The sequence below is a fragment of the Schistocerca serialis genome, chromosome 8 (assembly GCF_023864345.2).
Source record: "Schistocerca serialis cubense isolate TAMUIC-IGC-003099 chromosome 8, iqSchSeri2.2, whole genome shotgun sequence".
NCBI lineage: Eukaryota > Metazoa > Arthropoda > Insecta > Orthoptera > Acrididae > Schistocerca > Schistocerca serialis.
This window is the reverse complement of record NC_064645.1, coordinates 357,707,390-357,734,706: the sequence shown is the minus strand read 5'-3', so window position 1 is coordinate 357,734,706 and position 27,317 is coordinate 357,707,390. Positions and strand designations below refer to the sequence as shown.

General features: G+C 42.0%; 1 long non-coding RNA gene and 1 pseudogene across 1 annotated transcript in view; both read right to left on the bottom strand.

The window, feature by feature from the left end:
* LOC126416309 (uncharacterized) overlaps positions 1-27,317 on the bottom strand; it is a 1,765,436-nt gene that overhangs the window by 647,637 nt on the left and 1,090,482 nt on the right. The gene's annotated exons all lie outside the window — the stretch shown is intronic.
* On the bottom strand, positions 16,107-16,224 carry LOC126417242 (5S ribosomal RNA; annotated as a pseudogene).

Below are 27,317 nucleotides of genomic sequence, written 5' to 3'. Positions count from 1 at the left end.
GCTTCAGGCAAATGCTGGGATGGTTCCTTTGAAAGGGCACGGCCGACTTCCTTCACCATCCTCCCGTAATCCGATGACCTTTGGTCCCCTCTCACAAATCAAATAGCTAACCAACCAACCAACTCAAAGAGAACGCACACACTCTTTGGGAACGTTATAAGGGTCCTCTTTCGTACAGAAATAACGATTCCAAGCGAAGTCAACAGTTGGCAGCACACTTCACATTTGCAAAACATGTGGATACAGTATGGTAGATTGGAAGCCGGCTTCGAAAATGCAGTCAAGAATTAAAGACTACTGCTCGTGTATTCTGTGCATAACTTATGCAACAGAGTACCAGAACTACACCAAGAAAGCTGAAAACCGATTCTTACCTGTTTCACTTCGGAAAGACAGGATTTCTTCACACAACGTCTACGAGGTGTTTTTGATACCACTCCCAATACAATTATGTCAGTGGCGAGCTGATCAGTTTAGACGACTGTCAGGAACACAAGCTGAGCTCTCTTTGGGATTGCGCACTCTTTGGTACATTTACCCTAATCCATGACGAACGAATCACTGAGAACATAAAAAGCAGACTAGCATAAGCAAAGATAGTATTCGTGGCATAGAAAAGTCTACTAGTATCAAACATAGGCCTCAATTGGTGGGAGAAATTACTGGGTAGGTGAGACCGGGGCACGTTGGCCATATTATTAAAATATATATATATAAGTTTTTTTACATATTTAAATTTATGAAATTATTGCTAAATATTTAGAGCAGTCTTACTAAATCTGGATCACAATTATTAACCTTGAAAATATGAGTTAAATAGTTTTAAAAAAATTAATTACTGGACATATGTCAAGTGGGCCAATATGCCCCTACCTCGGGGTAAGTTGGCTCAGAGGCTGGGGCACGTTGACCCATGTAATATTTTGATAAGTTAAACTAGTATAACTTTAGGATATCAAAATAAGACGAATAGTTACCAAGAAACATACTTTAATGTACACCAAATCAAGTTGAATATTGAGTTAAATGCTTAACATTTTATAATGACAACACGAAAGCTTAAAATTATTAGGAATTATAGTGTCTTAATACAAACCAATCAACTTTAATCACTGTCCACAGTTATAACACTCACAAAATAGTCCACAGATTTCATTTTTGACACATGTCTGATGAGCCTAATTCTTGCAGTTTGTGCTCCAGGTTGACAGTTTGAAAAAAGCTTGAGACACCTTAGGCACAGTGAATCTTCGTCTTCCTCATCATCATCATCATCATCATCATCATCATATTCATCATCGTCATCTTCCATTGGCTTCTTCTTGCGTTTTAGGCCTACTGCAGTTGATTTAGTTAATTTCATTCTACCATTGCTCCTACTTTCTTTTTGAAAAAGTTCTTTTTTGCCTGTGATTTAAGTTTTCTTTCCAATGCTTTCGTCTTCTTTTCTTTTGCACCTTTTTGTTCTTCCTCGAGGGCTTTTTTTACTGGAGTGTCTATCACTACGGCAGATACTCTTTTCCTTTTCCCTGCTCCCATACTTTTTCTGTGCTCTGCTTTTTCAAAAGGTCTGACCTCTTCTGGAGTTGGAAACGGTCTTACGCTTATCTCAGCTCGAATTGATGGACTGTTTTCAGTGTTTGGATCTGGCCTATCCGAAGTGTAAGAAGGCATAAAATCACTGTCAGTAAAAATATTTTTGTTAAAGGGATTGATCCCAGTTACCTTGAAGCCACTGGTTATGTTATTGGGAGTTGCAGCATTTGGAAGTGCTATTCACATTATAGACGGGATGTCGTAAATAGTCATAGGCCATTTATTATTGGTAACCCATGCATCACATGCTGAATTCACGAACTTTTTAAAAGGCCCATAAACACTTCTGTCTAAAGGCTGCAGCTTGTGGCTACAATGCGCCGGAAAAGATAGAAAGGCGATTCCATCATTTTTAAAATAATCAAGAACTTCAGAGCCGAGTTGTGAACTGTGATTATCAATCAAAACCAAGCAAGGGAGTTCTTTTGAGCAGCAAGCGTGAAGAACAAAATGTTTCATACATTTTGCAAAGTTTGTCTCCGTCATCCATCCCGAAGGATGGGCTGTTCCATCACACCCAATCGGGCCGTCAAGGATAAAATGAGGCTTGAAGTTGACCCTCGGGAAGATGAAGAATGGAGGCACACTATTACCCAACGCACTAACTGCAAAAGCGATCGTAACAAGTGAGCCTCTCTCAGCCGATGTCACTCGCCTTATTTGGCGAAAGCCTCTTCGAGCGACTACACGATCAGGACGCTGGACGGTAGTTACTCCAGTTTCGTCAATGTTCCAGATGTCTGCATGGGTCACTTTTAATCTTTTTAAAACTATGTCGAGATTATTAAAAAACAGTTTTACATTATGCTTGTTGAAACTGGTGCACCGAGCTAAACTAGATGATTGAGGAGTCCGAATGGAGAGTTGAGGGTGCCTCTTCAAGAATCCTGTGAACCAATCACTTCCCGCCATTTCGGTCTCGGTCCATGTTTGGGGTATTTTATTGTTGCATGCAATAGCATATCTATACGCAGACAAATCACTAGGCCTACAGTGCACAAGACGACGTAGAGATAGACACAATAACAATGGCAGGGATAGAGAAAAAAATAGCTTCGCAAATAAAAGTAATTTTAGTTAACCACATTTCATACCTGAAATCTTTTATCATAGCCAAATTTATCCCAAGGCTACTTTTTGTCATTAAGTATTTGTAGGACTCCTCCATGCTGAGGGTTTTGGTCCATTGGCATGGGTTGAGGTTCAGTTTCCTGAAGTTCAATTGACTGTGTAGGCTGACATGAGGTCCGTTTGTACTTAGCACAGAACCTCCCCAAAGCTTTTCCTGGAATTCCAAACACCTCGCTAGTAGCCCTCACAGATCTTCCCTTTTCTTTTACTTCTAAAACTGCTTTTAGCATCGTATCTTCAGAAATCATACCTCTTTCACTTTTTCTTTTATAATTTCGCACCATTTTTATGTTCCTATAGATAAAGCAAGTGGTTTAAACTAAGGCCGTAACTCTGATGTTCTAAAAACAAAGAAATGAACCAGATTCTGACTACTTAGATCGCTATTTAAGATTATAACAAAATTTACAGGTTGGTGTTTTCTTTTTAAAACGCTTTTTATCTCGTGAATACGACGATCTTTTGACCTCTGAAATGTATCGAAATATGTTTAACTTCGAAAATTATGTTAATAACTTCATGAACTCGACGAATTATAAATGTTATTATCATTAAAAATAACAAATCTTTCATCGAGTTTAAAAAAATACATAGGACGGGGCAGGTTGGCTTGGGTGGCCATCGTGCCCCATCGTCTCTGGGCCAACCTGCTTCATCGCCATGTTTACAATAAATTCTACTCGTCACAAAACCCACTGAAGCAATTTAGATTGTATGCCATATAGAAATAATCCTTAAACTACGACCTTTAATTATACTACTCTCCTCTTGCACCTAAAGTAAGCAAACTTTACATAACACACATTTAACCGACGAGTGGAATTTTACTCACACACGCACAAAAACAGTTAATCATTACAACTTGCCCAAAACTGCTCCGCCGCCCATATTGCTCCTGTAGAGGGAGCGGGACAGTGCTACCAACCTGCTGATTGATTCCCAGCACGATCCAGCGTCTACTGTGTGAGCTAACTCGACCGGGCCGTCCTGCCCCTATGGCCAACGTGCCCCGGTCTCCCCTACGTACGGCAGTCAAACATGGACTGTGGGAAAACCGTAACAGAAGGCAATCGAAGCATCTGAGATATGGTGCTGCTGAGTAATGTTGAATATTAGGTGAACTGATAAGGTAACGAATGAGGATGTTCCCCTCGGAATTAGCGAGGGAAGGAACATGTGGAAAACATTGACAAGAAGGGACAGCATGTCAAGACGTGTTAAGTCAACAGCGAACAACTTCCATGGTACTAGAGGGAGACGCAGAGTTTAAAAACTGTAGAGGAAGACAGAAATTGGACAACATCCAACAAATAATAGTGGAAGTAGGTTGAAAAGGCTAGTCTGAGATGAAAACATTGGCACATTGGGGCAATTTCGTAGTAAGTCGTATCGATCCAGTCATAAGAATGATGACCCAAAAAAGGCATAGTCATTCAGCAACGAACTGCGTTGTATTGGTTTCAACAAACAGAGAATTCGACAGATGTTTCCCGATAATTAATCAGCATTACGAATATACCAAATTAAAACACCCTCTGAAATATATGATAGCAGCAACGAAAATCTTCTCACAGAGGTAGCAAGCGTGTTAAAAATTCTGCTAGTAGAAGACAGAAACGAAAATGAATTTTCCACCCAACGCGTGGAATGGTGCACACTATTACGGACAGTGGTGGCTACCTATCATACTTAAGATGACTGAGGAATGTTCTACACGAGGTTTTAAGCTTGTTTCTCAAGATAGGCCCGATCACGAAGTAGCTGACTGTGATTACACTTCCGTGATAAAGTCGGCACTGGCACGTCGAAATAGGTGCTATATAGCTGAAGAAAAAGGTAAACCTAACAGCCTATTATCAAACAGGAAGAATATTTGAGATGAGAACGGGGAGTGGGGAAGTCATGGAGAGTTTTTGGGGACTTCAGTTCACCGGCGAGTTATAAGTGGCAGGACGGTGGACCATCAATTTCGTTTCCATTTTTACATATAATTTAATCACTCGGCTGCAGTTGAATCTAAAGTTAGCCTGTATTCCTGATATACAAACACTGAACAATATCCTTGGGTGCCGAAACCGGTCGTGGTATTTAAAATAAAAATTAGGTTAAACGAGTTTGTTTGCGTTGCCATCTTCCGCAGTAAACACAGATTTCTTCTTTTTTCTTAAAAAAAATAAACCACGACTTCTCTTGCTGCACTATATTTTATTCTCCCAGAAGAGTTTCGCCTTTCGCCTTTAAGACATTATCAGTGGGATAGCTCTTATCGTTCTTAGTTGGCATAAGCGTTTCCTCTAATCTGGTCACATGGAGGTCGATGTTCATGTGTTCCACTTTGTTTGCACTTATTATTGCTATGCACTACCAGTCTTCTATCACTAACATAGACATTTGATCGAAAACTGTGACGTCAAGATGTAACTACTTTGAGTACACTGTGTATCTCATCCTGTTTGAATGAGACTTCCATTGGGATAACGTTATGAGAGTGAAAGGGAGAGGACGAGATGGACAGACAAAGAGAGTGGAGGAGGTGGACGCAGATAGAGGGACGAGGAGATGCACAAAGGAGGAGTTGGAGAGGGGAGAGGATAAGATAGACAGAGAAATCAAAAATTTGAACAGGGAGATTGGTGAGGAGGAGACGGACACTGTCGCCTGCAAGCAGCTAAAGGTCTATATTTCATTATAATTTCATTCTTCGAGAGCTTCGAGATCACCAATGATATCTATACAGTTACCAGCTTCATAGAGAAAATTGAAGTGGGCAGAGAAAGGGAGGAGGGGAAGGAGGAGACGAATTAAAAGAAGCTTGGAATAGATACATACTCGGAAACGCTGGATACTGAGCTAATACACCGTATAAATGGGCTGCCTCAGTCTGTTCTGGTTCCTCTAGCGGCGTGATAGGGTACTATGGAGCAGAGATTATAATGTGTAGCAGGACTGCAGACATATGTCTGCAAATAAACAAAAGATAATTACGTACCTATATTTTATCGTGTTCTGATTAAAACTTTGTGACGGCCTCGTATATACAAAACACTTCTGGCATAATTCAAGAATGCTCAACATTATTTCTGTTAGGCAGCTGGAACGGCGGATAACATAGTTTTGAATGTCATTAGGAAATTGTGAATGACTTACGTAGTAGAGCTTCATGTTCGCTTTCATATTGTTAGAAACTAAATATTACTACGTGAGAGTCACCAAATTTTGTTTTTGTTTATTTATTTTGTTTATTGATTTATATAATCTCACGTAATTATGGGCATTAGGCACTCTCTATATCTGACCAGGGTTTCGCAATTCTACATGACAGTTACCTACTAAAAAACATTACGACAAATACCTGTAGCAGTAAAATAATTTGATTGTTTATAGTGACAATGAAAGTAAATAATGTTGCATGTGAACCAATACAGTTAGCACTGTCAGTACTTGTACTGTTGCTGCTGCAACTAATAGTGACAGTAATAATAATAATAGTAATAATAATAACAGTAATAACAATAATAACAATAGTTATAGTGGCATATATAAAAAGAATTTTAGGTGTAAAGCACAGACGATTTGCGATATAGCGAGTTCTGGGAAAAGGAACTCCAAGGAGATAGCACCAGCTAAGAATTGGTGTATTATCTCAGTTTGTTTACAATGATGGCTGCACAACTCATTTGTTGTTTTAAGTGCCATTTAAAAACATAACTTGTGAAATTGCTCGAGAAACATCTGTCAAGAAAAGTGGCATTGAAAACATGAGAATTTTAAAGCGTATGCTGAATATGTATGTATCGGTAGGCATTCTATCGTGTATTGATTGAGCCCAAAACGGAAGTGGCTGAAACTAGTAAATGTATCTCGAAGTTATTTTGATAGAATTTTTGCTGCTTACTGTGAGGTGCGTAGCTCAGAGAGCGGTTAATTATATCATAATGTGAACACAAAGGAGCTTAGCAAGAAGAAAGGTGAGATTTTATATCTTACTCAGAAGTAACCAGGAGTTGGCGTTACATCTGTACGAACATAGACCATTTACGATCATATGTGGGCGAGGGAAGAAATTATTGAAGTATCCCACAAAGCAAATACACAAAATAACTAAACAAACACGAATAAATATTGGCTTCGTGTTTTTCAGTATCCTATAATAACGTCGTATTTATCGGTATACTAAGATTTGGTGTGGGTGACGGGCGCTCTAATGTTGGTGATTGAAGCGTAGTCTCAAATTCTTCGTAGTGCATCAAGCAGAATATTTCTGAGGGTTTCCTCTTGATTTAGGAAAACGTAGTTCGAAGAATTACTAATGATACTCGGTATGCGAATAATCGACTTGCATCTTGCGACAAACATGCGGAATATTGCTGCCGGAATTTTCTCTGAACACAGCAGCTTTCAAAGTGCGGTATTGATCAATACTGTCCGGAACGCTGGAATCGCCAGTTGATGCCCAGAAAAAGAATAGAGTTCCCTTTATGAAACAAAGTACGCAGCAGGTACACGTATGGAAGAACCGAACAAATGTTGCAGTTACCCGATTCAGGAGCAACAGGTAGGCAAGGAACAGTGGCCAGAGTGTGTGTCTTGTAACACTAGCAGTAGACTGAGCATCATCAAGACTTGAACACACATCTAGCTTAGTGTCCGTGGGTCCTTGACGTAATAATAAGGCCCAATTCTTCATCGGTACCAGACAGGGAAGATGAGGCCCTAAGGTTACCACAGATCACGCATTAATAGCGTTACGGAGGTACTTGTCGAGATCGGAAGCATCCTCAATGCATTTCTCAAACAACAGCTGCACGACTCCGCCATCGATAATTATCCTGCTGTAAATTACCGTAGCAGAGCAGTTTTTGCCAAAACGCAGACACACACACACACACACACACACACACACACACACACACGTCTGTGTGGCAATGGAAACCACAGTGAAAAACAGAAAAGATTTATTTGGTACGCCTTCCACCTACTTCTCTACATAGTCGTCGCTGCAATTTCGAGTTTAGTTGTAGTGTTGTATCAGATTTCCAATATTCTCGTCATGGAAAATAGCCGCTAGTGCTTTCGGCCAGTTATCTGCACTGGTCTCCAGCTCGTTGTCTGTGGAAATATTTTGTCTTCTTAGCCAGCGGTTCTTGTGAGCAGTGATGAGACTCAGGGGGATCCAAGTACGGACTGTATTGTGGGTGATCAAAAATTCTCATTAGAAACGCTGCAGGAGCGTCTTCATTGCCCCCGCAGTGTTTGGTCGAGAATTGGCGTGAAGAAGGAACAGCTCGACAGTTATGTATTGTGGGCTGCATGCCACAGGCGAAATCTCTAACCAGGCCCTCATACTTGGCGTGAGACGCTATTCGTTACGCATCTTTACGTGCTCACTGTTCACTCAAAACTGAAAAGATCGAGGCGACACGATCGACGGTCATACTAGAGACACTGCCCGGACAACTCTGTGTGTGTGTAGCTGATGATGGCTCACCCTCCAACGAGAAATGGGAGACAGTCTTCCGCTCCGAAATATTTGGCCTTTGGTAATAGAAGAATCAGACTTCACTCATAAACCCCGACTGTTAGAAGCACGGTAAGAAGATGAGAAAGCAACCTTCTCCCAAACAGACTGGTTTGATGCTGCCAGAGACAATTTCCTCTTCTGTGCCATTCACACTAGAGCAGCCCTTGCACAATAATTTGTTGGCTGTATTCTGATCTCCTTCTCCTCCTGCAGTTTTTACTTACTGCCGTTCCCTCTAGTATCGTGGAAGTAATTCCCATTTGTTCGAAATTTATGTCCTATTGTCCTGTCTCCTCTTCTCCTCAATGCTCGCCATACGTTTCTTTCCTCACAGATTCTGCAGATAATCCCATTACTTCTTATTATTCCACATAATTTTCAGATTATATAACGCCAAAATTTGAACTATCTTCTTTTCCAGGTTTCTTAAAGTGTGCGATTCACAACCAACAATAGCGTGCTCCAAACATAAATTCTCAAAAATTTCTTCCAGAAATTAAGGTCGATGTTTGTTACAAGCAGATTTCTTCGGATCAGCAATGCCTTCTTTGCGTGCACTAGTCTGTTTTGTATGTCCGCCGTGTTTTCTACATCATTTGTTATTTTCCTTCCAAGGTAGCAGAGTTTTCACTTCATCCGAATTACTGTCACAAGTTCCCATGTTACCTTAGCTGCTAAATCATTTTGCTACTCCTCAATCCAAGCAATCTACGTTGTGTGTACATTAGATTATCCCCTCCAGTAAATCTTCCTCACTTTCCCTGTGGATAGCAGTATCATCAGGAAATCTCATTATTGATATCCCTTCGCCCCAAATTTTTAATTCTGTCGTGAAACTTTCTTATATAACTATCACTACTTCTTCGATGGCAGAGATTGAACACCGGGGGAGAATTGCAGCTCCCCTGTCTTACACCCTTTGCAGTATGAGCACTTCGCTCTTATCTTCCATTCATTCTTGGTTTTTTGTACGTATTGTACATTACTCTTCTTCCCTGTAGCTTATAACTATTTTGCTGAAACTATCTTGCAGCATTTTACATTGTCAAACATTTTTCCTAGACCGATACGTAGTATGAACATCTGTTGATTTTTCTTGAGTCTTGTTTCCATAATCAAGAGCAAAATCCGAATTGCCTCTCCTAATGTCAAGCTCATGGGCATCTAACAGCTCCTGAAGTTTCTTTTCCACTCTTCTGTATACTGTACTTGAGTTGTTATTGTAAAAAAAGTTTTGTACTTACCCAGCGTTGCTATCTTCGGGATTGTGAGAATGACGTTTTTCCGAGAGCCTGGTAATGCAAGGGACAGTCAAATGAAAGCGGGACAGATTGAAAAAAGGTAAGTAAATTGTTTATTTCGAAAGTAATCGCCACATCACATAATAAGTGAGGGAAGATAGTCAGGTCCGTCGTGGAGAAATGTTAGCATCTGCACACGAAATCATGATTGCATCCAGGCGCGCCACCTCTTAGTCTGAATAAAATCGACGGCCACGAGCGTCTTTCTTCAGGGCTCCAAAATATGGAAATCTCATGGGGGAGAGATGGAGAATGTATGGAGGATACAGCAGGATTTCCCAGAGAATCTTCTGCAGGATGGTAACAAACTTGGTAACATTAGGTCGGGTGATGGTTTCCATCATTGAGAAAGATCCCGTCACTGAACTATTAACAGTATCTCTGCTCTACCTTCATATTCATGATCAATCTTATTTCTGTTACACTATTTTCTGCTACTCTTGATATTACCTTATATCAATCTGACTAGAAATCCTTTTCTTCCCTCCATTTCACCTTACTGACCTACACTATATCTATACTGAAACTTTACATTCATCTTTTCGGATTCTCTGGTTTTGGGATTGCCTTCAGACTTACGACATTCTACCTTCCAATTCAAAAAAGTTATCCTTTCTATGATTACTCAATCTTTTTCTGGTTGTTACCTTCCCCTTGGAAGTCTCCTCCCTGAATGTGGAGATAATGGAGCACCTTTTGCCGATAAAGAGAATAACAACACGCTTTTTCAATATCAAACAAAATGTTTCTGAATACACATAATGAAACAACAAGTTTACTCTTACTAGCCACTCTTTATTTCCACAATGCGTTTCGACGAGACAGTGTTGGGGATAACGACATGCAGACTCGCCGGTGTTCGAATCGCATTGGTGCCAAACTACTTTTTTCAGTTATAGCATCAAATTATATCCAATTTATACGCCGACAATGCGGTATCTTGTACATTTATTTCTATCGCTGGTAACTTTACTTAAACATTAAGACACAACATGAACTTCCTACAGAAGCGAACGATCATGTCGTTTCGTCCATCACACAAATAAAGTCAACAGAAAATAATAGTGGATACAGTAGCGTATTATGTATCCAGCGAAGTACAAAAACATAATAGGTAGGCTACACTACACTGAGGTAACAAAACACATGGGGCAGGGATAGTGTCACGTACACAAGGTATAGAAAGGCACTGTACTGGCGGAGCCATCATTTTCACTTAGGTGTTCCACGCGAAAATATTTTCGAAGTGATTATGGTCGCACGAAGGAAATTAAGACTTTGAAGTCGGCATGGTAGTTGAAGCTAGACGCATTGGACATTCCATTTGGGAAATCGTTACGGAATTCAATATTCCGAGATCCACAGCGTCGAGAGTGTGCCGAGAATGCCAAACTTCAGGCAGTACCTCTCACGACGGACAACGCAGTGGCCGACGAATTTCATTTAATGTCCGAGAGTCAATGCTAACAGACAAGCAACACTGACTCAAATTACCGCAAAGATCAATGTGGGACATACGACGGACGTATCCTTTAGGACATTGTGGCGAATTCTGCCGTTAATGAACTATGGCAGCAGATGACTGACAATGGTGACTCGTCTAAGACCACGACATCGCTTGCAGCGCATCCCTGGTCTGGTGACCATATCGATTGGACCATAAACGACAGGAAAACCGTGTCGTCGTCGTGTGGCGCTGATTCCACGAGGCCACGGACCCAATTTACAAACAGGCCGCTTTACAAGTGGGTGGTGGCTCCATAATGTTGTGGGATGTGTTCACATGGAATGAACTTGGTCGTTTGGTCCAACTCAACTTATTATTGACTGGAAATGGTTATTATGTTCGGCTACGTGGACGCCGTTTGCAGCCATTCATGAACTTCATATTCCCAAACAAGATGGAATTTTTATGGATGACAATGCGCCATGTTACTGGACCACAATTGTTCGCAATTCGTTTAAAGAATATTCCGGGCAATTCGAGCGAAGGCTTTGGCCACACACATCGCTGGACATGAATTTCATAAAACAATTATGGGAAATAATTGAGAAATCCGTTCGTAAAGAAAAATCCTGCACCGGCAACAGCTTCGCAGTTATGGACTAAAAATTTCTTCAGAGGACTTGCATCGACTTGCTGAGTCCATGTCACGTCGAGGTGCTGGACTAGGCCGGCGAAGGGAGGTCCGAGTCCGACAGGATATTAGGACGCATCCCATGACTTTTGCCACGTCATCGTTGATTGTTCGCTACGCTACACACAATAATCCCATTCTGTACGTTTGTAGAATAGACTCGTCTTCACAGAGGCGGTACGTACACGTTCTAGTAACATTCATTTTAGAGAAGACATTCAAATCAATGCCTTACACTTGCAAACAATGCGCCACTTCCTGGATCAAACTTCGCTCAATCCTACGCAACACGCCTGCATCCATCATTGCCAAAGCGGCATGCACGCGAACTGTTAGGTTTTATAAATCCATGGGTAGAGAATTTTAAATTTGTTCCTTTAAGTGTCCCCACAAATAAAAATCTGGTGGTTTAAGGTCCAAGGAACATGCAGGTCACAACATTGGACCTCCACGGCCATTCCATTTCCCTGGAAATCCTTCATTTAGCTAGTCACGCACATTCTCTCCAAAGTCTGGCGGTGCACAATCATGCTGAAACCATAGCTCTGAACATCATGTGGAACTTATTCTAATGCAACAGGCAATGTATTGCAAAGAGACGTATAAAATAGGGGCAAATTGAACTTGTCTGTCAATAGGTAAAAGCCCGAAACCACTCCTCTCACGAATTCAGTCCACAGGTTTATAGCAAAGCGTGCTTGAAAGTCACGTTCACGTGTGACATACGGGTTGTGTTCCGACCAATAATGGTAGTTGTGGAGAAAAAAAATGCCTTCACAGGTGAAGATAGGGTTCGTCAGTACATATGATGTTATTTATAAAATGTTCGTTATCTTCCACATGATACAAACACAATTCACCAAACTGTATTAGTCGGTTGTGGTCTTCTGCTCGGTGGTGTTGACTTAACGTTTATTGATGTGGATGCAGTTTTTCTTCGTGCAACACTTCAACAACCAGTCTTTGAGGTATCTGGAACTGCTTTGCAATATCACGAGTACTTCGCCGAGGGACGGTTTCAAGACTCGCGTCTTCTGTTTGTCGAGTACTTTCAGTCCTTGGGGGACCTCTTCCCATTACGTGTTGACGAAGATTATAGGTTTCTGAAAGGCGTTGCTCCAGCCGACGAGTAACATTCTTACCAGGATGGCGCTCATGAGGGTACCGTGCAGCATACACACGAGCAGTTTCGTTGTTGGATCCAAGCAGCACCAAAAGCATATCGATGTGTTCACAGTTTCGTGTACTCCATCTGGATGCTGCCATACCTGAATCTGATTGTGCACTGAGCACTTAAGAGCCAGAAAAATGCCGTTTAATGGATCCCTGTGTCATGTGACAGGCTACCGTCATGTGGCAATATGATTTGATGCTTATGAACGACGAGCACTATCGAAAAATAATAAAGGAACATGTCGAAGAATCGGACCCCAGCAGTCCACTCAGTGAGCTACGACAGCTGGTATGGTACTGCGGGGTGCTACACGTCCCTATGTACATTCCGATGTGCTGCAAGATGTGGTACTGTTGTCAAGTCATCGTTTTCATACATGTGCTTCCAAAATGAACCCCATCGGATTTTGCCAGATAAACTTTTGCCTTGAATGTGGATAAGGAATCACGTACTGACCTGTAAATGCGGCGTTTTTCCTTTACCGTGTATGTACTCTCAAGCCTACATATGGTGCAAACTGTTATGTGTGGGTGTGCCTGTTGGGTTTTAAAATGAACTGTTAACTGATCTGACTAACACAATACATAAATGCCATATTTATCCATGTAAAGCCACCTGATGATGGCTCGTGGCATTGAGCTAATGGGCCAGCTGCAACACAGTGCACAGTTCATGATACCTGTTCTTTGCCATGCCGCATGCACATGCAGCATTGCCAGAGGCTCGTTTTCCAAACCTCATTTCTATTAAGCCTACTTATAGGATTAGATTTAGCTGGATACACCTTTGTCTTGATTTGGGCTGAGGAATCGAATGCTAACCGCCAAGTTTCATCCTCACCCTGCATATATCTTTTTTATATTATTAAGCGTATATCTGTCTGCACGAATTATTTTAAATCATAATCATTGTGCTGCTAGAACCTTTACCTAGTTATAATACGTATTACATGAATCATTACAACCCACTGCTCTGGAATAACCATATGATTGCACTCCTTCGGTCATTCCTTTCACTCTGTCTCCAAATTTCAAGCTTCACGTCTCGCCCACCCTGCACTCACGTACACACACACACACACACACACACACACACGCGCGCGCACACACACACACACACACACACACACGCACACACACACACACACACACACACACACACACACACACACACACACACTCACACCCACAAACCAATGTAACATTGTAGTAACAAGTAAATTGTTGTTTATATACATGGTGATTCACCTGGCCCTTCCACTGGGTTTTGTGCAACTCTCAACGCCTACAAATAACACCCGCAATATTTTCATATTCTCCCGCTTGCAATGCACGAACTTAGTCTTACAGAAAAAGGTAACAGGACTTGTTAGTAAGAAATTTAATTTATTTAAATTTTGTACTGGAATACGCCTTCTCTAGATACCACAGTTTTGGAATTGTTCAAGGTAAACGAACAAAAGTAATCTTCAAATGCGTTTTCCTTGAATAACACGTCTGCGACGATTGTCTGGTTGGAGGCATATGCGACACTCATCGGTGAAGAGAACGTGACGCCAATCCTGAGCGGTCCATTCGGGATGTTTTTGGGCCAATCTGTACCGTGCTGCATGGTGTCATGGTTGCAAAGATAGACCTCGCCATGGACGTCGGGAGTAAAGTTGCGCATCATGCAGTGTACTGCGCACAGTTTGAGTCGTAACACGACATCCTGTGGCTGCACGAAAAGTATTATTCAACATGGTGGCGTTGCTGTCAGGGTCCCTCCGAGCCATAATCCGTAGGTAGCGTTCATCCACTGCAGTAGTAGCCCTTGGGCGGCCTGAGCGAGGCATGTCATCGACAGTTCCTGTCTCTCCGTATCTCCTCCATGTCCGAATAACATCGCTTTGGTTCACTCCGAGACGCCTGGACACTTCCCTTGTTGAGAGCCCTTCCTGGCACGAAGTAACAATTCGGGTGCTATCGAACGGCGGTACTGACTGTCTAGGCATGGCTGAACTGCAGACAACACGAGCCGTGTACCTCCTTTCTGGTGGAATGACTGGAACTGATCGGCTGTCGGACCACCTGCGTCTAATAGGTGCTGCTCGTGCATGGTTGTTTACATCTTTGTGCGGGTTTAGTGACATCTCTGAACAGTCAAAGGGACTGTGTCTGTGATACAATGTCCACAGTCAACGTCTATCTTCACGAGTTTGGGAACTGGGGTGATGCAAAACTTTCTTTGAGGTGTGTATCAATACTTTCTCCTAAATAATTCTTGTTCTGCTGTAGGTTCTTTGCACTCCGAAATAGTACTTTTGTGTTGCTGTATGTTGCAATTATTAGTTTCTAGACGCCACGTTTGTTATCTCAGTGTTTACGAAGTGTGCTGATTTATGCGATTTCTCACGACAGAGAAAGGAAGCTGTAACCACGGGAGAAATGTAACTTATCTATTTTACTTTCACATTTACATAGTCGTTAATCTTTTTGTCAAACGCGTCCACAAAACAGTGAGCCATGCCACAAGTTACTGCAAGGCCAAAACACAACACGTATATGGTATATTAATCCACATACAACAGTATGATAATTGAGATTTGACCTTTCGAAACGCAGTGTGCAAATAACTGAACTAACTGGTCAGCCTCATGAGGGTACAGAAATAATTCATTAACAAGTGAAAATTTGTTTCAGACCGGCACTCGAACCCGGATTTCCCGTTTTTCGCAAGCGGTCTCCTCAACTGCTTCAGTTATCCGAGCACGTTTTCCATCCAACACTTGGTACAACTCTTCGCACAGTACTTCCGTAGTAACACCTGTCTACTTTCCACTCGATAACGATAACGGTCATGGTGGAGCCTAAGAAATGTTCGGACATTAAGTAACTTTAACGTACTAAATTCCGTTTTCACAGCGTACTAATGTCTTTGGTCATTGTGGATTATTCTTCCTGTCATCGTTTCCGACACCAAGGACAAAAAACAGTCCCGTTCTGCTCTTCTTTATATCTGCAATCTTTAACAAATCCGTTGGTACAACGAGGGTGACTCCTTATACCAGAGGTCTTCTGCCCCCACTACTAATAATTTAAAGAAGCACTCCGTCGTCAGGCCACAAGTGGCCCATCGGGACCATCCGACCGCCGTGTCATCCTCACTAAGGATGCGGATAGGATGGTTTTCTGTGACCAGAGGCGCTACTATTCGGTCGAGTAGCTTCTCAATTGGCATCACAAGGCTGAGTGCACCACGAAAAATGGCAACAGCGCATGGCGCCCCGGACGGTCAACCACCCAAGTGCCGGCCACACCCAACAGCGCTTAACTTCGGTGATCTGACGGGAACCGGTGTATCCACTGCGGCAAGGCCGTTGCCCACTACTAATAATAATTTTCAATAAAAAATATATGCAGTTTCTAGGTTGGGACCTGAGACGAGTTGAGTACTAGTGAAAAAATAAGTCTCGAGATCACCCGACAACAAAGTCTAAAGACTCGCTGCACAAACCTGAAGTGGGGAATGATCTCACCCATCTGAATAGGATCCGTTCAGGAATTTGCCTTAAGTGATTTAGAGAAATGGATTTGAACACCGTACTTTCAATTGCGAGTCCATCGCCTTACCTCTGCACCATCTTACTCGGTTCACCGTTCACTTCAATGGGATAGTCACAAACTCTCATCTAGGATTCAATTCAGTTACCATATTCAGACCTCGATATTCCCTTTAACAGTCTTTAGGTACGGTTAATTAATCCACGTTTCAACGTCAGTCTTTATAGAACGCAAAGTGGTCAAGTATGTACTGTTGGCTCCCGATATCAGCCCCCCCCCCCACTCCCCTCCCTGCAGGCAGAAATATTACAAGAAATACCAATTTCCCCGCATTATTCTACGAGGGTGAGTCAAATGAAAACCTTAAATTTATAATAACAAATCGAAATTTTGCGCCGTTATCCTGTAATTTGGTAAGCGTGCTACAAACAGCGTGCAGAATGGCCTGTAAGTGGCAGCATAGTGCAGATGCACACATACCGGCGCAGTATCAGTATAAAGATGGCCGCTCCACTTGCGACTTGCACCAGGGAAGAACAGCGTTCTGTTATTCGGTTTTTGCGTAGTGAAGGTGTGAAACCTATTGAAAGCCATCGACGAATGAAGGTTCAGAACGGTGATGCATGTCTGTCACAGCAGAAAGTCTACGAATGGAGTAGGAAGTTCGCAAATGGTGCGACTTCAGTGGAAGATGCTCCTTGTCCATGTCAGGAACAACGGGTTGTGACTCCACAGAACATCACAACAGTTGAAGCCATAGTGAAACAAAACCGCCGAGTTACACTGAATGACACTGCAGCATGATTACAAATTATTCATGGGTCAGCACACCACATTGTGCATGATGTGCTCCAGTTCCACAAAGTGTGTGCAAGGTGGGTGCCACGACAGCTGACTCCAGAAAAGAGAGAATAACGTGTTGATGCTTGTGCAGAACTTCTTCGGCGCTTTGAACGAGAAGGTGATGGCTTCCTTGCAAGAATTGTTACTGGGGACGAAACCTGGGCTCACTTCCACCAACCGGAAACGAAGAGAGCGCGCAAGGAATGGCGCCATCCCTGATCACCAAAACGAAAGAAGTTTCGAACAGAACCATCGGCAGGGAAGGTTATGCTGACACTCTTTTTGGACGAAAAAGGCGTCATTTTGGAGCATTACATGCCTAGAGGGACCACTGTCACCAGTGGATCATGCACAGATCTCCTAAAAAATCATCTGCGGCATGCAGTCAAATCAAAGCGACGTGGATTGCTGCCAGCAGGTGTCCTTCTGCATGATGACAATGCAAGGCCCCACACTGCTCGTACAACAGTTGCAACAGTCACAGTCCTGCATTTGGAGTGTCTTCCTCATCCACCATACTCACCTGACCTTGCCCCAAGGGAGTTCCATACGTCTGGAGCATTTAAAGACGCAATGGGAGGAAAGAAGTTCCGTTCTGATGAAGAGGTACGCCACGCGGTTCATGAATGGTTGCACGGATTACAAGAAGAATTTTTTTCTAAAGGAATTTATGCACTTTGTAAGCGCTGGAGGACTTGCATTGAGCGAGGGGGAGATTATTTTGAAAAGTGATACAGCGTTGTACCACTTCTGCACAATAAATAATATTGAAAAAATATTTAAGGTTTACATTTGACTCACCGTCGTATTTTTGCTGCGGAAGCAAGACTTTCATAATTGAGTCATTAGAGGTTTCGCAATATAACTATCGTATCAGGCTAGTAAAATTTACTGCATTCCATAGAAATTCTAAGTGGTACGGTAATGCTCCTTTCCGAGGAGCACTACAGAAAAAAGTTGTATTCGAAAATCCATTCTATGATCTTCAGTTCAGTTCAGTTAGAAGCCGACGAGGACTGAGGAGAGAACTGACATTTTTCGGTTTGTCACAAACTGCCATTCATATAGTAATTAAAATTCTAAATTATTTCGATAATTTCAAGTGATGAAAGACCTTATAACTACCCTGGCAACAATGCGTACCAACTACGGTCCACCTCCTTCCCACTTACACTGGCTAAGCGCAAAATACTGCAACACTTTCGTCTGACAACATGTTGCTTTTATTCATTATTCAAATACATCATATTTCTCGCCACCCTTATGGGTAAGAAACCCTATTTTTCAACATAATCTCCATTCAATTTGGCGGCATTAGGCCACCTTACAGGGGAGCCTCTTTGCATGCAGTGTACCATTCTTTTCACAAGCTGCTTCATGATCGTGAGAAAAACAGTGACCCGAATATAGAGTAAATTTCCTTTACTTTACGTCTGCGGTCGTAAATCTTTTTGTCATCAGACTGAAACCGGTAGTCTGATGACAAAACTTTTTTTGCAATAGACGTAAAGTAAAGGAAATTTATTCTACCACTCTACTGATCGGCTTCGCAGCCAACATGTTTCCGCCTCAATAACCTCCCCATCATTCACGTACTGCTTCCCGTACAGTGCGTCCTTTATTGGGCCAAACAATGGAAGTCGGAAGGAGCTGTAGCAGGGATGAGGAAGAACAGCCCAATGAAGTTACGTGAGCTCCTCTCGGGCGTGCAGACTCATGTGAGGCCTTGAGTTCTCATGGAGGAGGACAAGTTCGTTTGCATTTTTGTGGCGACGAACACGCTGCAGTCGTTTCTTCAGTTTTCTGAGCGTAGAACGATACACACTTGATCGTTGCATCATGAGGGATATCAAACAGAATGACGCCTACAGAGTCCCAGAAGACTGTCGCCATAGTTTTACCGGCTGACGGAGCTGCTCTCAACTTTTCCTTCGGAGGGAAGGTGGTCTCACGGCACTCCACGAAACGCCATTTTGTTTCCGCTTCGGAGTGATTAACCCATGTTCCACTGCCTTTGACGATGTTCGACAAAAATTGTCACGATCAACCTCGTAAGGCTCAGGCAGCTCTGCACATATGGTCCTTCGTTGCTCTTTATGGCCTTCTATTAAGAGGCAAGGAAGTCAGCGGGCACACACCTTTGAGTGCCCCAACTGGTGGACAAATGGGTCAGAACAACTGACAATGAACAGCGAAGTGTCTGACTGTGATCCTTCGATCACCTCGAATGAGAGTGTCGGCACGTTCCAACATTCCAAACGTCACAGATGCGTGCTGCATGTCGGCACGCGAAAGATCGGACACGTTTGCGCGATACTGTTGCGATTATCACAGACTCCTCGTCCAACGACTCACCGTGCTTTTCTTCAGTGGCTGATCTCCGTTAATATTCTGCAAGCGGCTACAAATATCTGGCATGCTCTCATTTACCGCCAAAAGGAATCACACCTATGCTTAGAACACACCTCCCTTATAGACGGCATTTTGAATAATACGTACAGGACCGTCACGTACGAAACCCTACGGGCTGCAGCAGAAATATTCCACGACGTCCGACAACAAATTCCGTATCTTTTAAACCAAAATTGGTCGAGAGAAAGTGTCTGTCATTAATTATTGAAAGCCCTTCGTATAATCCCACCGTGTAAGATGAAAGGAAAAGGAAGTCGAAAATGTGAATCACTTTTTTTTTTTAATTGCAATTTTTGAAGCTGATAGAAAGCGATAAGATATGAAAATGAAGATGTCAATTTCAAGAAGAGCACCACCGATCGTATTTTTTCACGAGGATGATCAAGTATATAAAGCCCTTTGGAATTTACACGGTAAAGTAACGTGTGTTTCCAAATTGTATTTTATTATCGTTCGTTGCATTAGCACCTTGATAATCATATTCCTTAAGTTTTGTTGAATTCTCTCTTTTCTTTCTCTCCCAGATACATCTGGTGTCATAAAGATCCGTATGTGTACATTATATGTCTCTGTGCATATTGTAAAGTAATCTTAAATTGTTGAGTAAATTCTTTCTTTTCTGATATTTCTTTATGAATGCATTTGTATTTGTAACAGGTTACTGGCATTATAGTTGAATAAACCCTAGGCAAATAATAATAATAATAATAATAATAGTAATAATAATCGTTCTGGGAAATAAATAGTGATCTGCATTATTTGGCAGCTTTCACGATTGCTGCTGAAGTGACGACTTGTTTTGAGGACAAAGGAAATTTCCTGTACTGAGAAACTTTATATTCTGCGACAGTGCACCCTGATAGGATTACCTAAATGATGGGACTTCTGGAAGCACTATATAGATGGTCAGGCAACTTATTGCCACAGATTCGTGGTTTAGCCAGCACTACAAGCATAATTACTGATTATGTGATGTTGAACCTATCGATACCAGACATTAGCTTCGATCCACGTTGCAATGATTCTATGGTAGGTGACATTATATGTGTCCTGGCTGGCACAGAATAAAACACTTGCAATGTTTTCCTTCTATAATGTTATTTTAATTTTAGATCTTCGCAACTTGATGAAATTTAAAAATTTTGTAAATGAAGCAGGCGAAAAGGAATACAAATGTCTCAAAAGTGAGATTGACAGGAAGTGCATAATGGCTAAGCAGGAATGACTAGAGGACAAATGTAAGGATGTAGAAGCATATATCACTAGGGGTAAGATATATACTGTCTACACGAAATTAAAGAGAATTTAGGATAAAAGAGTAGCACCTGTATTAATATCAAGAACTCAGATGGAAAACTAGTATTAAGCAATGAAGGGAAAGCAGAAACTTGGAAGGAGTAAATAGAGATTCTATACAAGGGCAATATTAGGGAAATAGCAGAAGACGTAGATGGAGGTGAAATCGGAGATATCATACTGCGTGAAGTATATGAAAATCTTTGAAAATTTGTGGTAAGGTCTTATGGGACCATACTGCTTAGGTCATCGGTCCCTAAGCCTACGAACTACTTAATCGAACTTAAACTAACTTACGCTATGGACAACACACACATACACACACACACACACACACACACACACACACACACACGCGCGCGCGCGCGCGCGCGCACGCACGCACGCACACACACACACACCAATGTCCGGGGGAGGACTCGAACCTGTGACGGGGGGAACCTGTGACGGGGGGAGCCGCCCCGACCGTGACAAGGCACCCCACACCGCGCGGCTACCCAGCGCGGCGAAGAATTTGACAGAGCACTGAAAAAGACATGTCAGACAAGGCCCCGGGAGTAGACAACGTTCCGTTAGAGCTACTGATAGCCTTAGGAAAGCCAGCCGTGGCAAAACTCTTCCATTTGGTGATCAAGATGTATGAGACATGCGAAATGCCCTCAGACTCCAAGAAGAATATAATAATTCCAATTCCAAAGAAAGCAGGTGTTAAAAAGTGTGAAAAGTACCGAACTATTTCTTTAATAAGTCACGATGGCAAAACACTAACACGAATTCTTTAGAGAAAAATTGAAAAACTGGTTGAAGTCGACCTCGGGGAAGATCAGATTCGATTCTGTAGAAACGTAGGAACACGCGAGGTAATACTGACCCTACAGCTTATCTTAGAAGATAGGTGAAAGAAAGCCAAACCTACGTTTCTATTATTTGTGGACTTAGAGAAAGCTTTTGACAATGTTGAGCGGAATACTGTATTTAAAATTCTGAAAGTGGCAGGGATAAAATACAGAAAGCGAAGGGCTATTTACAATTTGTACAGAAACCAGATGGGAGTTATAAGAGTCGAGGGGCACGAAAGCGAATCTGTGATCGAGAAGGAAATGAGACAGGGTTATAGTCTATCCCTGATATTATTCAATCTGTATATTGTGTAAGCAGTAAAGGAAACAAAAGAAAAATTTGGAGCAGGAATCAAAATCCGTGGAGAAGAAACAAACTTTGAGGTTTGCTGACGACATTGTAATTCTGTCAGAGACATCAAAGGACTTGGAAGAGCAGTTGAACGGAATGGGCGGTGTCTTGAAAGGAGGATATAAGATGAACATCAACAAAAAGAGGATATTAGAGAATGTCGTCGAATTAAATCAGGTGATGCTGAGGGGATTAGATTAGGAAATGAGACACTTATAAAGTAGCACATGAGTCTTTCTGTGTGGGAAGCAAATTAACTGACGATGGTCGATATGGGGGGGATTTAAAATGTAGACTATCAATGGCAAGGAAAGCGTTTCTGTAGAAGAGAAGTTTCTTAACATTAAGTATAGATTTAAGTGTAAGGAAGTCCTTTCTGAAAGTACTTGTATGGAGTGGAGCTATGTATGAAAATGAAGCATGGGTGATAAATAGATTAGAAGAGAATAGAAGCTTTCGAAACGTGATGCTACAAAAGAATTCTGAAGATTAGGCGAGTAGCTAACGTACCTAATGAGGAGGTACTCAATAGAATTGGGGAGAAGAGGAATTTGTGGTACAACGTCACTAGAAGAATGGATCTGTTAGTAGTACACGTTCTGAGGCATCAAGGGATCAGTTTTGGTTATTGATAACTTGATACCAGTGTCTGAGTTTAATTTGTACAGCACTGAAGATGATCACTAAGTGATCGAAAATTGATTCTGCTATCAATAAAACATCAATATTACGGCTGACCTTCCTTTTAATTTAACATATATGGTCGTTGTGCACACAGCACTCCATGGAGTCGCCAATCAATATTCTCTTGTACATTACTTTTATCGAGTGTAGGTTGTAGCGACATACAGTTTCGGGCGTAGTCCAGTCAAAGGTTAGATTCTAAAGTGACAGTCTGGTAGTGAGTTGACGAAACGAACAAATGAGTCGTTTTCATAAAAATTTTAATTTTTTATAGTGAAACTGCATTTCACCAACTGAATTTCGATGAGTAGTTCATGTCCGTCTTTTGGATGAACTTATAGGTCAATAAAAGCTCAGCACATCTGATGTTGCCCTTTTTATACCACACCGAAAAAGGTGGCGAGGTAATTTGCATTGTAATTAATGTCTTCACAAGAGGTACCATAGCTGTGCATACAGATTAAAGTCGTTGTTTCCATATCGGCTATCCATTTCTTTATCTAAGCAAATTTTTTCATTGCATGCACACGTTTGGGAAATTTCGTCGCAACAGCCTCGTTCTATAGTGGTCTATATGACTATTATAGGTGCAAACGGAAGGGGTGAGCCAAGAACAATGATGCACGCATATAATCCTAATGAATGTAGATCAGGAAACAAATGGTCTCTCCGACACGGCGTATGTACATGTACAGACACGTTACAATAATGTTAATGTCTAATTTGGACGATTTTCCTTATGAGGGATGGGTATCTGCCAAATTCGTGATGTTACCACAAAACACTTTCATGTGACTGTTTGGGAATACATAGACGAATCTTCCATGATAAGTTCGTCGTTTGTGGTTCGACACGGCGGTAGTCTCTAAGCCTTCAAATGTTGGAATTTATCCATGGATATTTAAAAGATTTTTTGTATTCCAGCTCTGGTGATAGCGTCGAAGAACTACAGAAATGTCTTCTAGGTGGTTGTCAATGTATTTGGAACATACCTAAGATTTGTGAACTATACGGATATCGATGAGGTGACGTCCTGAGGCCTGCTTTCAAATGAACGATGACCATATGAACCACGTGTAATGTGTTTGTCCTCAAGAGGATATTTTTAATTCGGATCCTTCGTTTCAAGGCATAACGTGATAAGTCATAACACGTCGCATCTGGCAAACCACTGGTTTCGGGACGCATGTTTATTAGGATTATTTGCTTGTTTCATTGTCCTGTACAAGCTCCTTTCGTATTTATTTACAATAGTCCACAACCTGTTGAATCAGTGAAAGCGTATAAGCATATTTAACATAGTGGATCTCAATACCCACCATGGCCGGTGAATGACCGAAGTCACGTTTATCTGAATATATGTTGGACTCATTTTCGGGAGAAGTACGGCAGGAATCGTCACCTAACAATATTTCCACTGTTTTTTTTTCTTTTTTTCTTTTTTATCACTTGAAGTCCGTGCCAGCAAATTCACTGCGATTTCCTTCACTATCTTCAGATTGTGTGCACGACTCGCGACCCACCCACACAGATTTACCTCTGCTAACGGAGAGTCTTGAGTCATGCCTGAATACGCAGTCCGTAAGAGTATTACTATCGAAAGGTTGGGTTCCGTGATCGAGTCCCTGTAACGCACACAGTTTTAATCCATTAGGAAGTTTCAAAAGAGTTCCCACTCCACTGCAGAGTGAAAGATTCGTACTGAACTCTAAGTCATTGTTGGCACTCGAGGGTAGTACTCCTTCGTTTACCGCTAAAGACACCACTAGCTCTTGAAAGCCTTATCCAAAGCGAGAGAACCATTGAAGTCTTACCGCGAGGCGCTGTATCATTTGTAAGCACTGATTTTGAAAAAAGTCGTGTTTGTTGTATCTAACACTAGGAAAATGATGCGCGATTTCAATTTCGAATTAAAAAGTGACTATTAATTTTGATTACCATTTGACGAGGTCATTACTGTTCTTGGGCAAAAATAAAAATTTTTTGAAAAAAATTACGGTCAAATGATTTAGGAAATAATTTGTCTAAAAGTAAGAAATAAAAATTAATTAGAGAAACATTTGACGCATGTCATTTGTAGTACGTGATTTTGAGCGGTATTCAAAGGCGAATGAATTGTTTGTGATCTACTTCATTTCTTACTTTTAGACAATTCATTTCACAAAACGTTTCACTAATTTTTCTTTTTTTTTCAAAACATCTTTTTCGTAATTTTTTAAAAAATACCATTACCTCATTGTAGCCTCATTTGTTTTTCTAGCGTCCCCTGTTCTCGAAATGTCCTGAATTTAGCACCAGACTCGAAAGAAACCATGTTGAAAATTCAGTATCACACCAATGTAGTATTCTATGCGCTAAACAACTAGACCTGGAATAGACGAACTTTTTTGATGTTTTATTTACTTAACCTACAGAAGTTGTTTTTTAAATCATTTTATCTTAAAACCACTAATTATATTTTTATTTATTACCATAGTTACATTAAGGCAACTAAATACACATAACACTAGTCACTTTGATACCCCATATGTCCATTTCGCCTCTCTTCGTTTGGCTACGAAAATTCGGGCAGAAACCCACTGTGTAATACAGGGTGTCTTGCTTTCCTTCCGCTCAAATGTTTTACCATAAAAGACCCACATATACACGGTTCAGTCACGTTAAAGTGATCACGACATCAACGTGTAATAAGCACTCACAGACGGCACGCGGCAGCACCAACAGTGACGGGGGTATGTAAAGTCTGTCCGGGATGGTGGGAGGGGAGAGAGAGAGAGAGAGAGAGAGAGAGAGAGAATGGGGAAAAGGAGCGATTAATCTGACGCCCAAAAGGGCGTGATCATAAGCTTTCCGGCCACGGTGGAAGCATTTCTGAAACGGTTAAGTTTGTAAACTATTTTCCTGTCACTGCGATGAAAATAAAATATAGACCCAACGCACATGGCAAAATGGTGCAAGTAGTAATTGGAGACGACGTCCACCCTTTCCTCGGCACGTTGACATCTACCAGCAGGACAATGCAGCGTGTCACACATTTCGCAGTGCACGTGCATCTTTCTAAGAGCACTAGGATGAGTCTACAATACTCCCCTGGTCACCAGTCTCCCCAGATTTAAACGCAATCCAAAATCTGTTCAACCACTTCGATTCGGCTGTTCGCGTCGCAGATCCTCAACCGAGAAACCTGGCGCAGCTGCCAACGGGGCTGGGCTCTATATGGCTGCACATCTCTGTCGGTATCCTCCAGAACCTCACTGACTTTTCTTCATCTACGTCTCGCCTTGCAAAAGGTGGTTACTCAGGCCTTTGACAGGAGGGGACATTTCTGTGATTGGGCAATGTGTTTCTGTTGTAGCTAACACGCTGGAAAAGTTAAGAAACTGTGCTGTATGTTGAGCCTCGAGATTCATCTACGTCAAAATTTACATGAGTACTACGTAATTTTCCAGGTTCAAGTCGCAGTCCAACACACAGTTTTAATCTGCCAGGAAGTTTCATATCCAGACCCCTCTGCTGATGAGAAGAACATTCACTTCCTCCTCACCATCCCCGAATCAGAATTTGTGCTCCATCTCCAATGGCAATGTCGTCAACGGGACGTTAACCCCAGTGTTTCTTCATCTTTTCGTTCGATCCAGATGAGTGCAGTGTCCAATGTGGCACCAAAAGTCTACGCTAAAATCACGCAGTTCCAGCAAATTACGGGTCTGCACTTTCCGAGCGCTGTACTGGCGCCCGATATGGTCCCAGATGTGTTGCTTCGGATTCAGAGCAGGCAGATTTGGTGGCCGACACACCAACGTTATTTCACTATCACACTCCTTCAACCATTGTAACACCATTCTGGCCTTGTGATAGGGACAGTTATCCTGCTGAAAGATGCCTTCACCACGAGGGAAGGTATCAACCACGGAGGCTTGCACTTGGTTCCCCATGATGTTCACAGTCCACATCTGTTATGGTGCCTTCCATTACTACCGCGTATCCCATGAAATCCCAAGTCAATGCCCCTCACAGTATTAAAACAACACTCACAGCCCTGCACCCGTGGTGTTTTTGGCACTTGCTCGCTTGGATAAAGGCTTTCCTGGCTTGATTATCGACGAGATGTAATCAAAAACATTATCTTCCGACCCGGAAACACGTTTTCATTTATGCACAGTCTCGATGATCCAGTGCTCACGACGATCGTAACTGACGATGTAGCTGTAGAGGCCGTCTGCTGTTGGACAATGTGCACCTGCACCTCTTGTGATGAGGCATGGACGTCCAACATCTTGTCGCTTACTCTTGCTTCGACCACCTTCCATAGATGATCACGAGAGTAGCGAGCGGATAGCTAACCAGTTCCGCCGAGATACTCGTTACCAGGCGCCGGACCTCCACAATCTTTCCTTTGTCAAAGCAGCTTGTGTGAGAAGGTTTCCCCTGTTTTGTTACCCGCATCGTCCATACAGTAGTGGTTTCCCATTCGTGTTTGTTTCACTT